Source organism: Pseudochaenichthys georgianus, chromosome 13 (assembly GCF_902827115.2).
Source record: "Pseudochaenichthys georgianus chromosome 13, fPseGeo1.2, whole genome shotgun sequence".
NCBI classification, from domain to species: domain Eukaryota; kingdom Metazoa; phylum Chordata; class Actinopteri; order Perciformes; family Channichthyidae; genus Pseudochaenichthys; species Pseudochaenichthys georgianus.
In genome coordinates this window covers 27086341-27104602 of record NC_047515.1, presented here as the reverse complement: position 1 = coordinate 27104602, position 18262 = coordinate 27086341, and the positions used below count along the sequence as shown (strand labels likewise).

At 41.7% G+C, this 18262-nt stretch overlaps 1 protein-coding gene across 1 annotated transcript in view; it reads right to left on the bottom strand.

The window, feature by feature from the left end:
* The window catches only part of grik4 (glutamate receptor, ionotropic, kainate 4), a 398096-nt gene that overhangs the window by 286993 nt on the left and 92841 nt on the right, over window positions 1–18262 (bottom strand). The window contains exon 3 of the mRNA XM_034097561.2: window positions 5472–5670. The gene's annotated coding sequence lies outside the window, so the exon portion shown is untranslated. The remainder of the gene's footprint in view (window positions 1–5471; window positions 5671–18262) is intronic.

Below are 18262 nucleotides of genomic sequence, written 5' to 3'. Positions count from 1 at the left end.
AAACATACAAAAGACGCACACACATGTGCATGCTTTCACACACATTCACAAAAAGATCACCCAATTTGTGTATATCTTCTCCCCCGAGCCCTGGTTTATTAAAGCTTTTGCTAATTGGTCATCGACGCTGATCTGAATAAATCACCAGCTTTTCAATATTTTAGTGGTATCAATGAAAGACATCACGGGAGAAACCCCATCAACATCCAATTATCATTCATTATCCAATTGGGTTTCAGCAGCAACATTATAGCCTATACAGTACAGACAGTGTACTATTTACAAAACAGACTCATAATCACTGTAACCATTATTTATACCAATTGACAGTGCAATGAAATGTTTAAGCAATGATAATAATATAATCTCTGTAAGTCCTTTCGTCAGTTATTTATTCCATGTTTCTGTAAGTGAATTTTAAAATAATGTATTTGCTTTTATAAAGCAATATTTCCACAGCTTATTTTTAAGTGTCTCCTGGAAATAAGACGAATCAACCAAATAAAAAAATTGAAAAACTTGAAAGTGTTCGAAACAAGTTGATATACATTTTTCCACTTTTTCCAACAGAATTTTAGATCGTATAGAAAGAAAATACATAATTGTTATAACATGTTAAAATTGAAATGTTGTAAGTGTATTTATTGTGTTTCAGTGATGTCTTTGGTATGCTGGTGACTTACTGACTTAAATGGCGTTCCTCATTTATGCAATCATGAGTAACTGATTAAATGTCTATAATTATTAATCAAAAGACAATCAGTGACATTGTGTTTGATTATTCTCTATCATTTAAAATTAACTAGTTCAAAGTTTTTTCCTAGATATCTCCCACATTAACATGTTTTTCTTTGAGGAGTAATTAACTGAGCAGCAACAGCACATTAAAGCAGGCCAGATGGCATTCAAGCTGGATTGGTGCTGTGGTCAGCTGAGACATCCCAAAACAGGGTCGTCTTTGGCCTCCAGTTTACAGTAGCTGTCTGCGTCAGTAATCTGCCAGGGAGCAGACAAACATCAGTGGGCCTTATCTCTACTTCTCAGGAGCAGCCAGGAAAGGAGGCAGGAAAAAAGGCAGGTGGCCCAGAGGCAACAGAGACGGGATCAGACTAAGGCAGACTCATGAATTCAGTCAACACTGAAATACAAACAACTCATTGAACACACATCTCAAAGTACACACACCAAAGCAAATAAAACTTTGTCTGGGAAAAGGGGAGTGAGTTCATCAGACGCTCTGTATTTCTGCTAAGCAGGTAAAGGAGAATTTGCTACGGCAGTGGTGAGTGCATCCGTGATGCGGTAAACAAAGTGCAGCAAGGATTATTTAATTGAGCATGAGATGCCGGAACCAGTTCAACATTTTCAGTAAGACTGAGTAAAAGGATTAGCCCAATGGCAATATTGGATGCTGCCGTTGACACACACTAAGACACCATCTGCTGCAAAGTGATATTCAATACTTGCATCTCATGCAAGATTGCACATGTGAGCAATGAAATTGAAACCATCTCCTCAAACCACTTTCCTCGAGCTAAAGTCAGTAAAAAAGTCCAATACTGTCAGTAGTAGATTTCACAGGGCACCAGTGCCTCAGAGAAATCCAATGTCTTTACAGCAAACTGTGTGTTCTGGCATTTGTATTCACAGCATACTGAAGCAGCCTGTGGGGGGGATGTGGTGGCTTAAAAAATATGAAAAGCGTGTTATCCTGCATATGAATTAGGTTTTTCTGTCACTGGCACACTGAATAGTTTGTAATATGACATAGGCTAATAAATGGTCTTAGTTCTCGAGGAATATGCAAACACATGTGTCGGTGCAGAAAAGGATTTTAGTTTTTCTTTTCACAGTTATTTAAAGGCTTATGGAAAGACATGGTATCCATCATTCTTTATAAACATTACACTTTTCTATCTGGTGTTATCTGTATGCTTTTCAATCTGTTTTTAAAAAGGAGAATGTTGCCATGACTTGGATTCACAGTGAAAATCTGAACTCTGAAAGACTCAGATATGCTGCCTTGTGCATCTAACAGTCTGCCTTTAGACAACAACATATTCTTGTCTTCCAAATAATCAGCACTGGCAAAATCCCTCAGTCATTTGTCTGGCACCTTTGTAGAAAAGTACACAATTGTTGCAGCTTTTGTGAGCTGAGTTTGTCATAAACCACAGACACACACAAGTAAGGGATGTCACAAAGGAAGCAGAGAGGTGGCCCTGCCAGGAAAAGAGGACAGAAAACTGGTACTCTGACATTCTCTACCTGTGTTTATGCTGTCAGAAAGTGATAAAAGGCAACATTGATGTTAACAGAACATTGTCACCTGGCACAATGTTTGCTTGCTGAAGTCTGGGTCAGACAACTTAAAGTAATACACACAACTAAAAGATCCACAACCCAAATGAACACACAACCATAACATCCTGGAAGAAAAACTGCAAAAGCAATTTTAAAATCTCTATTGATTGTTTGAACTAGGAGATTAGCCTTAGAGAAGCCAGGTGCTGAGGTTTTGCTCACATGCTGCTGCAAACTCTATTATTGATTAACCATGGAAAACTGCACTCGCCTCGGTATGCCTGATATGAAGACCCACACAGTTTCGGAATTTATATATAGAAAATAATCTGAATACTAGAACGAGGAGGTACTGAATTAGTTTAAACCATTCCCAGCAGCACTGAATCAGTGTTGATTTAACAGTTTATTCATCGCCTATCTTTGGACTGGAAGTATGACTTAGATTTTATGATTATATTTAATTTGGTTTTAACCCCCAAAAATGGTAGAGTACTGCTCAGAACTTAAGCGTTTGCTTAGGTTATTGAAAAGAAAAGTTAAAACATGAACGATAATTGGCCTTCATTGTTAAAGACTAACCTTTAGAGTAATGTATGCCTTTCCTCTGAACTGCATAAATAAGTTATCTTTATATTGTTGAGAAAATTGCTGATGGTACTTAACGGTTAAGGTCACCTGCAAGGGCCCTTGTCGGAAACCAGAAGAAAATAAATACATTTTTATGGATCCAATTTAAAATGGATGAACAAAACCCTCTTGGTTGAAGAAATCTCAGTAAAATAATCCGATTTCACGCAAACAGTGCTGAATTATAGTCCATATAAGCAGCTTGTCACAAATAGGTTCAGTAAAAAACATTGTGTGATTATGAAAACAATATTTCACACATTATGGCGCCCACAGTAAAGAACAGAGTGTCACACTTGCATTGCTGTGAGCTTTGTGTTTGCTTTATTTAATTCTTTCTTTTTCAACTAAGTACCCAATTTGGCCTTGAAGGAAATATCCTTTTAGCCATTTAATTACAGTGACCACAATCATTTCTGTATCTGCAAGAACTTCTCAAGCAGCTTAAAGGAAAAATGTACCCTGAAAGCAGTTATAATCTCACAGTTAAGTGCATCATCTGCCTGTAATGTTCAGTGTGTCCGAGGTGTTATACTGCAGTGTCAAAATCATTGACCTTCTTGTTTCGTCTTAATTTTCCTGCCACATCCACCTCTATTTCAGTTAGCTTTTTCTTGTATTCACCATTATTACTTTCAACAACTCCCGGAGAACTTGCTGGTACTTGCCGCATATAACCAATTATTTGATTATAGATGGAAAGCGCAAGGCTAAGTACTTATCACAATAGAAAGAGCAAAAAGTGTATTTCCCTTGGCTTGGTTGTTTCTCTCACCAAACTCACAAGTGCAAGACCTTTTTGGAATCGCAGACAAAGTTGGGAACGTGGGCAGCTGTTCAGAGGTCCATTCTGATGTTTTACAGTGCTGACATTTCTCTTCTCAAATTAACCTCTTGAACCATTGATATTGTAACACTTTTTCAACAGCCAACAGTCCAAATCTCTCTGCTTGTACCACAGCTCCAATTTAGTGATGCTACTGAACTTCAGCTAGTGATGTATGTTCCAAGGCAAGTTTATTTATATAGCACCTTTCAACACAAGGCAATTCAAAGTGCTTTACAAAAATGAAAGACATTAAGAAAATGGCATTTAAAAACAGTCATTAAAAAGCAAAGATAATAAAAGAAAAATTAAAAGAAAAAATACATGAATAAAAGTTACAGTGCAGTTTAAGATATGAATAGTTCAATTAAAAGCAGCGGCAAAAAGAAAAGTCTTCAGCCTGGATTTAAAAGTAGTAAGAGTAGCAGCAGACCTCCAGGTTTCTGGGAGTTTGTTCCAGATATTTGGAGCATAATAACTGAACGCTGCTTTACCATGTTTAGTTCTGACTCTGTGGACAGAAAGCTGACCAGTCCCAGAAGACCTGAGAGATCTGGATGGTTCATAATTTAGCAGAATATCAGAAATGTATTTTTAGGGTGGTCCTTTGTGAGAGGTACATTTTTTGAATTCATTTATTTTAAACCTGGGCTGCCACACCAGCAGCCACGGTGCTGCAACTGAGGCTAAACTTCAAGGTCGATGAGAGAGGGGTAAATGTTGTCAGATTGAGGAAAGAATTCACCAGGAGAGTTTTCTTGACTAATAGAATGAATTCTGGGGGTTGGAGCTTAGACTTTCCGTCTTTCATTTTGAAGGACCACCCTAATGTATTTCGGGCCTAAACCATTCAATGCTTTACAAACCAGCAGTTTTTTTTTAATTGCCTTGTGTTGAAAAGTGCTATATAAATAAACTTGCCTTGCCTTGCCTAGCCTATTAGGTTTTTTCTCAATTTGGCTGCTGATCTATAACAAACACTCAGTAATGCAGGGTGAAAAAAAACAAGTATGAATACATATATTAAGGATCTGTAAGCATTTGTTGCTTTAGAAAAAATAACATACATTACTAATGGAAAGCTGGCAGTTTTTGAAAATATCTGGGGGAGCTTCATGGAGTTTTTGAAAAAGAATGTTGGTAGTGATCAATAAAACCAAAGACCGGGGTGGGGAGGGGGGCAACGGGAAGACAATTATAAAGTGTAGTAGCCCACGTCATATTCTTTGAGATTTCTGTACTCTGTTATCCCTGTATCATCTGTATTCTGAACTGTGTTTATTTACATGCCTATTCATTTGTCTGTACACTGTATCTGCCGCCTAGACTGACCGTTTTATTTATGTGTAATGTTGGTTATATTTGAAAACTTCAATACAAATATTGATTAAAAGTAATGCAGGGTGCACCATCTATTTCTGTTCTTCATGCCTCACTGATATGTTTGCAGTATGCAGGCCAGCTCACTTTCAGGCTCACATCATTTCCAATAAATGTATGTACAAAAACATTGTGAAATCTCTCCATTACTTCCTTTAGTTCTTCTAACATCAAAAGATGAGGTTATAGGTATGACAGGCTTAGAGACCTTAGACCAAACTCATTGTGATTCATCATGGCGCCTCTCTTCTTCACTCTTCTTCACTCTCTCTATGTGGTCATTGAAAAGGGCAGCTGAGTGACAGCTGATTACCAAAACACATTCTCCTACCTTTGATCTCCTGAGGTGTGAGGCTCTAATCCATCTTGCAGCGCAGGAGGCTGTCTGATCTGGGTGGTTGTGGTAGCCACTTAGCTTCTCCTCATCTCACATACACATACAGTGTGTGCCCCGACTCTCGCACAAGTGTGTATATACTGTATGCACACACAAAGTTTGGGCTCTGTATTCTGGCTGCTGCGAATGCACACTGTAAGAGAAAAAGAAAAAAGATATGATTTGTGAGTCAGAAAACACAAAAGAGGATGAATATTATTTTATGAGGGAAAGACTAGACATATTATCAAGGAGAACCATCAGCTTCACACAGGGTTGAGCAGGGTTTAGTGAGACATTATTTTTGTTGTAGAATATATTTGTTGTTTGTCCTGCTGAGTAAACTATAAATGTTTAAAAGCAACTTCAGAACAAGGGCATTGCATTATAAATCATATTTCTGCTCCCGTATCTGCTGTGTTATTGCTAATGCTGAGGACAGCCATTTAAACAGAGTGAGTTTGGAATCTGCACTGTTACCCAAAGTTTCAAAGTTCACAGCCCCATTTTTCTGATAGTCTTCGTATATTGTTTGTCCCTTACTCAGCTAGATACCCTTCCTCTTTGTAGAGCGCATTCAACATTTGTCATACTGTCACTACACATACTTTGAACAGCCTCCAAAACTCATCAGCATTCAAAACAAGGTCGAGCACATAATATTGCAAGAGCATTCCAATGGTGAATGTGAAAGTAATTGTCACTTACAAGAGGAGCATTAATCTCAAGTCATTGCATTTTAATGGTGCCCTTACTCAGAGGGGAATTCAACTTCCCCACAGAGATCAACCTAATCACTTAGCACCATGGTAAAATCACGCTCTTATGTACGACAAAGCTTATGCACAATCTGCCACGCATCAACAGTTAGCACATATCGTTCAACGACACACATACTGTACTTTACATACTCACATTTACGTCCATGCACTGGGGATTTTGTTAAGTGCTAATTTATGTTATAAACATGTTCTCACAACATCTGAATTAATATATTCTGAAATTGATAGTCAAAGATTTCACAAAGGTCTATCAAAGATGCTTTGTATATGATTTCAGGGTATATGGAGGAATCCTGAAGTCAAATGTAATACCTTTTAAGACCTTTTTTAAGACCCTTTCCATACATTTTAAGACCTCATCGCCACTTCGAGTTTTAACCGGTTACATTGGCGACACACTTTATCTCACATTTACTATATACAGTATTGATTGTCCTTCCTCCTTATCTTCCAACCATTTGGACGCAAACTTGCATTTCCCCACAACGATGTTGCTTATCAACCGGCGTAAACGGACCTTCGCGCGCTATCAAGCAGTGAGCGTGCGATGTCCTGTTCAGATGACGTCAAATCCAACGGGATGCCATAAATAAACTACACAGAATCACACTACACACCCACGCAATGATTACATTCAGGCACACTGTAGAATACAACCTCTTTGGACAATTTATATACTTATTGAAAACAAGCTACAAAATGAAATACCTTGGAAAATGCCGTTTAATACTTTTTAATAGCCTTCATTTTTTCTAAATTGATATATCAACTTTTAATACATTTTAAGACTCCGCAGACACCTTGGATTTGAATGTTTCTGGGTTTAACATTTATCATCCCGTGAGAATATAAAAAAACCATTGATTAGTTTGACAATTGAAAACAATTTCATTTAAAACGAGGCTACAGCTGACTCTTCTTTGCTACTCTTCTTATGAACAGGGTTATACATCCGTTGTTGGGTGCAGTTTTTATGAACTGGATTTTTTATTGGCAAATAAATTAGACTGATGGTATAACATCAACTAAACAACTCTTAAAAGAAAAGGATAAAGAAAGGAAGAGGGAGTAATAGGCAAGGCAAGTTTATTTATATAGCACCTTTCAACACAAGGCAATTCAAAGTGCTTTACAAAAATGAAAGACATAAAGAAAATGGAATTTAAAAACAGTCATTAAAAAGCAAAGATAATAAAATAAACATTCAAAGAAAATATACATGAATTAAAGTTACAGAGCAGTTTAAGATATGAATAGCTCAATTAAAAGCAGCAGCAAAAAGATAAGTCTTCAGCCTGGATTTAAAAGTAGTAAGAGTTGCAGCAGACCTCCAGGTTTCTGGGAGTTTGTTCCAGATATTTGGAGCATAATAACTGAACGCTGCTTCTCCATGTTTAGTTCTGACTCTGGGGACAGAAAGCTGACCAGTCCCAGAAGACCTGATAATTCTGGATGGTTCATAATTTAGCAGTAGGTCATACATGTATTTTGGGCCTAAACCATTCAATGCTTTATAAACCAGCAGCAGTATTTTGAAATCAATTATTTGACACACAGGAAGCCAGTGTAAAGACTTCAGAACAGGAGTGATGTGATCCACTTTCTTAGTGTTAGTGAGGAATCGAGCAGCGGCGTTCTGAATCAGCTGCAGCTTTCTAATAGATTTTTTAGTGAGACCTGTAAAGACACCATTACAGTAGTCGAGTCTACTGAAGATAAAAGCATGGACAAGTTTTTCCAAATCCTGCTGTGACATTAGTCTTTTAATTCTAGATATATTCTTAAGGTGATAGTAGGCTGGTTTAGTAACTATTTTAATGTGACTGTTGAAACTCAGGTCAGAGTTCATGACTACACTTAGATTTCTGGCTTTATCTGTTGTTTTGAACATTGCACACTGAAGCTCAGCGCTAACTTTTATACATTCTGCCTTGGCTCCAAAAACCATTACCTCAGTGTTATCTTTGTTTAATTGGAGAAAGTTCTGACACATCCAGTCATTAATTCGTTCAATGCACTTACTCGGTGTTTAAATTGGAGCATAGTCTCCTGGTGAAATGGCAATGTAAATGTGTGTGTCATCTGCATAGCTATGCTAACTTATTTTGTTGTTTTTCATTATCTGAGCCAGTGGTAGCATGTAGATGTTAAAGAGAAGAGGCCCCAAGATGGAGCCTTGAGGTACCCCACATGTCATATTTGTCAACTCAGATGTGTATTTAGTTGTTTCTGTCCTTTAAGTAGGATTCAAACCCATTTAGAACTGTTGCCGAAAGTCCCAACCAGTTTTCAAGTCGGTCTAGTAATATGTTGTGGTCAACAGTGTTAAACGCACCACTGAGATCTAATAATACTAACACGGAAGTTCTGCCACTGTCTGTGTTTAAGTGGATGTCATTGAAGACCTCATGGAAAGCAAGAGTGGGCAAGTGAAGGCTAAAATGGGAAAATGGTGAGTATGTTAATAATTTGATTACATTCTCAGTTTTAGGTGTGCAGTGTATTCAAACAGATTTTAAACTGGAGTCTCTGTGTATGGTAACTAACGACCAAAGACTAAATGGTTAATAGACTGCACTTATTATCAGGTCTCTTCTGCCCTTCAAAGTGCTTTTACATACTACGAGTCATTCACCCATTCACTACTCACTCATGCAGAACAGCATCAGGACTAAAACCACCAGACTCAGCGACAGTTTCATCCCACAGGCCATAAGACTGTTAAACACCTGAACTTTTGAAACAACATCCATAACGTTCATCTGGCTGCAACTTAGAAATTATGTATCTAATATATCATATTCCAAGCACTTGTATATAGACTCTAGGGGTGTAACGGTACCCGTACCGAAATTATTCGGTACGGGCCCTTCGGTTCGGTACACATGTGTACCGAAGTGTACCGAACGAATATAACGTTAAACGTAAAAAATTGAGAACGTGAACAACTTCTTGGAAGTAATCTCAGGTGCTGCGTCGCAGCATTCAGAGTAATTTGCTCCCATTGTGTTCAACGCGTCATAGAGCGAGCAAGTCATTTCATTGGATGAGAGGGCATGCTATGAGAGCTGGTCAGAGGGATGCGTTCAAATGTAGTCAGTAATTTGAGGAACTGTCGAAATGGCGAACGTAGATAAAGTTGAGCTCGAAAATCCTCCAGCATCATTGAAGTCTCCGGTTTGGGAACATTTTGGTTTCGCAGTTACGTACAAGGATGACGGACAAAGACAGGTGGACCGAACCAAAGCTGTTTGTCGGCATTGTTCAACTAACATTGGTTACGCGGCTGGCAATACATCAAACTTGCACACTCATTTGAAAAGGCATCACCCGAACGTGAATATCACCGGTACCAAAAGACTGAAGTGCAAACCCAACTCCCACTAGCATTTAAGCCTCCACCACTCGCAAAAACTTCAGACCGAGCCAAAGCTATTACAAACGGCAAATATCCTTATGTTGCCATGTTAGCAAAGCGCTACCTGGCTGTATCTGCTACCTCTGTCCCTAGCGAGAGGGTGTTCTCCACAGCAGGAGACATTGCTAGTGCCAGCAGATCTGCCCTTTCGGCAAGCAATGTGGACAAGTTCATCTTTCTTTAAAAAAACATGAAAATACAATGACAAGCAAGTCCTGATGTCAAGCTGGCTGCTTAGGTACTAGTACAGTAAAGTTCAAATACAGATTATTTCAGTTCATCGAAAAGCTGCACCTTAATGTTTATTTTATTATATTTATTTGAGTGAATATTCATAGTTTAATAATAATTAAAAACCCAAAACTAATAGTTTATGTTTTGTGAGTACTAGAACAGTACAGTTCAAATAGAGGTTATTTCAGTTCATCGAAATGCTGCACCTTAATGTTTAGTTTATTATATTTTGTATTGATTTGAGTGAATAAATTATTCATAGTTTAATAATAATTAAAAAAAAAAATGTTATGTTTTGTGATAATTTTTTCTGCTGTACCGAAAACGTAACGAACCGAACCGTGACCTAAAAACCGAGGTACGTACCGAACCGAAATGTTTGTGAACCGTTACACCCCTAATAGACTCTTATTGCACTATTTCACAATTTTTCTTTTTGTATTTACTTGCACTATTTGTTCAGTTTTTCAATTGTATTGTGTAGCACTGTTGGAGGAGCCTGGGACCTAAGATTATCATTGTCATAACTACGCTATAGCTATGACTAATAAAAACCTTGAACCTTTAAGAGTACAACTTGCTCTAGGCAAGCTAACATTCATACACATTCACACACCGTGGGCCATACCATCGGGAGCAACTAAGGGTTAAGTATCTTGCTCAAGGATACATCACATATTGACTGCACAGGCTGGTATCGAACCCACAACCTTCTGTTTGAAATACAAAAGCAATGCATCGCTGTTAGGGCGCAGTCACATGCACCTAACTAGCCCGACACAGTTAGAGTTAGTTGGGTGCATTTGAATGAGTCTAAACAAACCTATTTTTTTCTTGGAGTTCTTGAAGGGGATGTTGGATACATTATAAAGGGGGAAACTTTTGAAGCGCTTACACATGTTCAGTTTCAGGAGAAAGGATTGCTGAAGCCTAATCTCCTCTCCAACTCATACGCCCTCTGTCTTCTTCCTTCTACCCCCTTTTTTAAATTATTCTCTCTGCCCTACAGCTTCAGGCGGCTGTAGACAAGCCCAAGGTACAGATTATATTTCCTGTCAAACACTGCCCAAAGGACTAACATTCCGATTGCACTGCCTGCCCTTACCATTTAAAAAACATGGTTTTAATCTTTTAAGCAGTGACATTGCATGGCGAGCCTGAGGTGCAGCCTCAACACATCAAATAAGTTATGCTTTTGTTTCTAAATGTCATCATGTTGAGCTATTCAGCACATCAAGTAGAATCTGATAGGAATTTAAAGAATGGAATAAAGAGAATCAACGACTGAGTATTGTATACATGAAGGGAGGCCAGAAATGCTGCTTAGTTTGGGGGCAATTCATATTTAAATTAGGGCTGTCAAGTTAACGTTAATAACGCGTTAACACAAAAAAAATTAACGCCACTAATTATTTTAACGCGATTAACGCATGTGTATTTTTTTTCCTCGGCCGCCCCGTAGTTTCAGAGCACATCGAGTTTAAAATACCATCTACAAGCTGATGCTGACAGCCCCGCTCCTGCCGCCCGCTTGTGGCAGACCACACTTCCACGCTCACCGGCAGGCACCGACTGGCCATCGGGAGGACCGGGAGGGTGTGTGTATGTGTGGCCCGAGCGAGCGAGAGAGAGACCTTACGTGCATTACCGTACCGCAGTGTGAACGCGGCTATTGTTGTTGTTAGCATCTGGTGCTAGCTAGCTGCGCTAACGGATATAAGGAGCTGTTTAAATGAAAACAGAGGAGCGCTCTATCCACACAACTGCGCCGAGCACTTGACTTTATGCAGGAAGCCAGACAGTGGGACATTGTACGAGAAGTCAGCACACTCATGATTGCAGCAACATGATTGCAGCGTCCAGGCAGCTCCCGTTCGAGCATATGCCTTGAGTTGCACATAGCTCCAACGATCTCACACACACACACACACACACACACACACACACACACACACACACACACACACACACACACACACACACACACACACACACACACACACACACACACACACACACACACACACACACACACACACACACACACACACACACACACACACACACACACACACACACACACACACACACACACACACACACACACACACACACACACACACACACACACACACACACACACACACACACACACACACACACACACACACCATTTGTATTGTATGAGTGAGGTTCCAGGTTGAATTGAGGCGAATATTTGTAATATTCAGAGGTTGTTGTGTTTAATATTCATGACAATATTTTTCATTGTTCAAATGATAATAAACATTAGCATAAAGCATATTTGTCCACTCATATGTTGATAAGAGTATTAAAAACTTGAAAAATATTCCTCTAAGGTACATTTGGAACAGATAAAAAATGTGCGATTAATTTGCGATTAATCGCGATTAACTATGGACAATCATGCGATTAATCGCGATTAAATATTTGAATCGACTGACAGCCCTAATTTAAATATATTGTAGTGAACATAGTTTGCAAAATCCCATTGGCTTTTTCAATTACTATATCCCATGTACTGAACATATTTGCAAATAGCTTCACTACAACATGGACATAAATGTATGTATGTCAAGATAAATAAGTAATCATGTTTTGGTTGAAATATATCTGCAGTGGAAGTAGAAGAAAAACTGTCTTGATTAGCTGCAAGGCACATTTTAAAATATACAAAACCACAGCACTGCACAAGCTACATTATGAAAAGACCTATACAGTATAATAGATAATTCTCATGTATTTTGGAATATCTGCACCAAGAAGTGATTACCCTTCACATTTTCTGCAAACGCACACTCTCAACAGGGATTTGGTTTGTAGTAATTTTTCAAATGAAAGGGCAGACAAAGCTTTATGCTCAGATTATATTCATGAACGTCAGCAAGTTGTACCAAGAACGTGTTGGCCAACTATTTGGTAATATCAGAGAACCCAATTTAAAACTGCAAATACTTTTAAAAGCCACAACAAATCCATTGCTTCTGTATTCCAAAATCCAAATGTAACCCCAGGCCTCAGAGTAACATGAAGTGAGATGTCTCACTATGGGATGCGCCTCATCGCGGAGCAAACAGAAGCATCAATCTCATTACGCCAATCCTGATTGGCTGGTGATCTTGACGTCAACGTCAGGGGAAATCACCCCCTATAAGTAGCCTGCGCCACGACGCATGCGTCATTCAAAATAAGCACCTCTTCTCGCTTCACCATAGCAAGGAGGGCCGTCTGGTGAGACATCTCACTTCATGTTACTCTGAGAACTGGGGTTACGTAAGTAACCTATAGTTCTCATTCATAACACTCCGTTCGATGTCTCACTATGGGATATTGTAGCTCCCGTATTGCCAGACGAGCTTATCTCGAAGATCACCGATCAACCAGAATTTAGTCCCGACTCAACAAGGTGCCCAGCACTGCTCGGGCCACGCTTGGAGCGGAGACGTCTAGCCTGTAAAAGCGGACAAAAGTGAGCGGCGAAGACCAGCTTGCCGCTGCACTGATGTCTTGGATGGAAACACCCTTGAACAAAGCCCAGGATTTAGCCAGGTCCCGAGTCGAGTGAGCCCGCAGACCCGAAGGTGCTTGCAGATTCTGACTCGTATAGGCCAAAGCAATCACCTCCACGATCCAGTGGGAGAGCCGTTGCTTAGTAACAGGCTTACCCTTGTGAGGTTTAGCCCAGGACACGAAGAGTTGGTCATTAAGACAAAGCTCTTTTGATCTGTCCATATATGTGTGTAAAGCCCGGACTAGACACAACAGATCCTGCTGCTGCTCCCCGGAGGAAACCAGCTGCGGAGGAAATGCCTCAATGTCAATTGGGGTACACGAACCAACCACCTTTGGTCTAAAGGCAGGGTTGGGTTTCAACAACACTCTCGTTTGCCCTGGGGCGAACTGAGTGCATGAGGGATGTACAGACAGTGCATGGATATCGCTGACCCGCTTGGCGGATGCCAGGGCCAGTAACAGCACTGTCTTGAGTGACAGATGTTTCATGTCAGCTCCTTCCAGGGGTTCAAATGGGGTCATTTTGAGCCCATTTAAAACCACTGCCAGGTCCCATAAGGGCACCAGCGACCTGGAGACAGGGCGGAGCCTGCGAGTTCCCTTCATAAAACGGCAAACCAAAGGATGTTGGCTAGCCGTCTTACCCTCAAAGCCCACATGGCATGCAGCAATAGCAGCCAGGTATACCTTGATCGTGGAGAAAGCTCTGTGTTTTTCGATCAAGTCCTGTAGAAATGATAAAATCACCCCGACAGGACATTGAAAAGAGATGTGTCCTTCTTGAAGGCACCACTCCTCAAACACCCTCCACTTACAGTCGTAAAGAGACCTGGTGGAGGAAGCTCTCGCACTCTGAATAGTGTTTATCACCTTCTGAGGGAGTCCCACTGTATTCAGATTGTACCACTCACGGGTCAGGCCCATAGTGACCCGCGCTCTGGGCGTGGGTAAAGGACCGCCCCCCCCGCCTGAGACAATCTGTCCCTGCGTGGTGGGGGCTGCCATGGCTGCCCGCACAACAGCTGATATATCTCCGCCAGCCCGTACATTGCGGGCTAGGGCGGAAACATCAGAGTAAGTGTGTAGCGTTGCTCCTTAACTCTGGCCAGAGTTGGGGGTAACAGAGCCAGGGGTGGGAACGCGTACAGAGGACCCGGAGGTCGATCGTGTACGAGTGTGTCCCCGCCTAACAGTGCGTTTAAATCGTGCATTAAAGAGAACAGCTGTCATTGAGCATTTTCTCCTTTTGCGAACAGACTTAACGCGGCTCCGCCGTAACGCACCCACAGCGGACTCCCGATCCTTGGATGAGGAGTCCAGTCTGCATAGAGTGGTGCACCTCTGGACAGTAATTCTGTCCCTAGGTGCATCACTCCCGGTACCTGTGTTGCTCTCAGAGAGAGGAGACGTCTGCCGCTCCAAGGGATCAGTTTGTGTGCCAGTGTGTGTGACTGGAGACAACGCAACCTCCCCTGACGGTTCATACACGATATCGTGTTGTCTGTCCTCACGAGGACATGGTGTCCTCTGAGAGAAGGCAGGAAGCGTTTTAGGGTGGGGAACACCGCTAAAAGCTCCGGGTAGTTTACGTGTGCCCGCTGGAGGTCTCTGCTCTAGGGACCTCTCACCGGGCGACCTTCGTAAATCCCTTATCAGCCTGTTTGACCTGCGTCCGTGGTGACCACCTTCCGTGAAAGGACAGCACCCGTAGGCGCGTCCCGCACTAGAAAGGTCGGGTGTAATGCCACTACGCATTACATAATAACCAAAAGTCTTTAGTTTTATTATGAGGCCCATGTTGAGTGGGTGCTTTACGAGGACATTTTTCCCCGTAATCTGACTCCGCTCGGTGGGCATTATAGATAAAACCCTTCTTTCTATGAGAGAGAGAACCTCTCTCTCCAGAATATGGGTTGGCTCTCTCTGGGTTTGTGAAAACAGATAAAGTATAACTGTTTTGAGAAGCCCAGGCAGATGTCGTGAGTATCTCCTGCTGTATGCTCCTTAGAGCCAGCTGAGATGTCACGCTTACGGCTCCGGCCGGCACTGCGCATGCGTGTGACGGTGGTGCCTTCACAGCTCCAGTCGGCACTGCGCCTGCGCCAGTGTTAATTTCGTCAGCTAATTTTTTATTTAGTTTTAGTCTTAGTCCTGTGTTAAATTTCCTTTTTAGTTTTAGTCATATTTAGTCACCTTCATCCTGTTTTTATTTAGTCAAGTTTTAGTCGACTAAAAGTCTGAGCATTTTAGTCTTATTTTAGTCAAAGAAAACTAATTATTTTAGTCTACTTTTTGTCAACGAAAACTGTTGAGTCTTTTTTAGTCATCAGATTATATAGAACATTTCAGTCAAACTAGTCTAGCCAAAACCAATAATTTGTCATTTTAGTATATATAAATAAATAAGATTATCTTGTCCTTATTTGATGAAAAACACAGGTTGAATGATTAAGCAGCTTTGCAGAGAGTATCTGGTCAGGTTTGTGGTGTTTTTACCAGCTGTGTTATGGCCACATTGCTTCCCTTCTGATGAAACAATGCATTCGCTTTTTTTCTCCGCCTCATTGTAGCGAAAATGGGCCCAAATATCACATCGTTTCTTTCTCCCAAGCAGTGGTGGCTTTAGACTTTTTCGTTGTCAGTCATTTTGACGGACAGGATCGTAACATTTCCGTCATAATCCATTATTATCCGTCGAGTGCACAATGTATCACTCACTCGCGCTGACGGGGGGGTATTCGGTTAACGCGACCACTGCTCCCAAGCCCTGTTGTTACCATTTTATTTTCTGTTAAATAAGGTTAGTTAGACCATGAGTTAGACCCGAGTCTTCCTGACAGTTCATATTGTGCCGCTTCATATTTCGTCTCCTCATTTTTCGTCAACGAAAGTAAAGAGAGATTTTGTCATAGTTTTTATTTAGTAAACTACATTTTCGTCTCGTCACTTTTCGTCAACGATATTGCATGATGATTTCGTTACAGTTATTGTTTACTGCCGTCGGTGCCGTCTCGTCATCGTCTCGTTTTCGTCATGGAAAAAAAGGTCGTTGACGAACATATTTCGTCATAGTTTTAGTCAACGAAATTAACACTAGCCTGCGCGTGCCGGTGGTGCCCTTAAAGCCCCAGCCGGCACTGCGCATGCGTGTGGCGGTGGCTTCACGGACCCGTCAATAATCCGCCTTTTGAGAGGTGCCGTAGCTGCTCTCAAAAGGGGAAGGATTGGCAGGCTGTCCTTTACAGCTCTAGCCGGCACTGTGCATGCGCGTGACGGTGGAGCCTTCACGACCCCAGCCGGCACTGCGCATGCGCGTGATGGTAGTGCCCTTAAAGCCCCAACCGGCACTGCGCATGCGCATGGCGGTGGCTTCACGGACCCGTCAATAATCCGCCTTTTGAGAGATGCCGTAGCTGCTCTCAAAATGGGAAGACTTGGCGGGCTGTCCATTACAGCTCTAGCCGGCACTGTGCATGCGCGTGACGGTGGAGCCTTCACGACCCCAGCCGGCACTGCGCATGCACGTGACGGTAGTGCCCTTAACATGGCGGCGCATGTATATGCTGCGGCTTTTGGTCTCGCCAGTTTCGGCAAATTAGTTATTATTTGCACACTTATCTTTACTCTGTTCGTCCAGAACATCTGTTCTAACCCACTGTACAGCAGACAAGACCTTCTGGACATTGGGTTACATGTCGGACCACTGGATATCCCCATTAACGCTCCCGACGACATCAGGCTAGCAACGGGTTCACCGGGTTTGTTTACATTGCCTCCCCGGACAAGGAGGCTCCGTAGACGGCGAAGAGATCGCAGGCAAAAGCGAGGCTGTAGAGGAGGCGGTCGTGAGAAGCTAACCCAGGCTCCGCACCGCGCCCCTCTCCCCAGCCTTCTCCTTGCAAATGTGCGGTCTCTGGTGAACAAAATGGACTATCTACGACTGTGGATTATAAACAATAAACGGATTACGGACACAAACATTCTGATCTTCACAGAGTCATGGCTACATGAGGGTGTTCCTGATAGCGCGATCGCGTTACTAGGCCTTCACTGCACCCGTTCGGACAGAACAGCTGACTGTGGTAAGATGCGCAGAGGAGGACTGTGCATTTATGTCAACAACTCCTGGTGTACAGACAACAGCACCATTACCAGGCACTGTTCTGCCGACATAGAATTTCTGATGGTTAAATCCAGACCCTTTTATCTGCCCAGAGAATTCTCATCATTACAATTGCAGCCTATATACCACCCGATGCTAATGCTAAGCTAGCTATGAAGGAACCTAAACTAATCTAATCTAAACTAATCTAATCACTCCAACCTAAAGACTGTTCTCCCCAAATTCCACCAACATGTCACATGTCCCTCAAGAGGAGATAAGACCCTGGATCATGTATATACTAATATCAAAGATGCATATAAGGCCCTCCCTCTCCCCCATCTGGGTCAGTCAGACCATATTTCACTGTTCCTTCTACCCAAATACCACCCCCTTATCAGACGAGTCAAGCCCTCGGTCAAGACAGTGAAAGTCTGGCCCGAGGGAGCAGAGTCCAATTTACAGCATCAGCTTCACATAACCAACTGGAACAACTTCGCTTTAACTACCACTATGGATTCCCAAGTAGACATTGACGCATACACCTCTTCTGTTTTGGATTGCATCAACACCTACATCAGTGATGCCACCACCACCAAACAGATCAAAATATTCCCTAATCAGAAGCCATGGATGGATAGGCAGGTCCTCCAACTGCTGAAGTCACGTGACACCG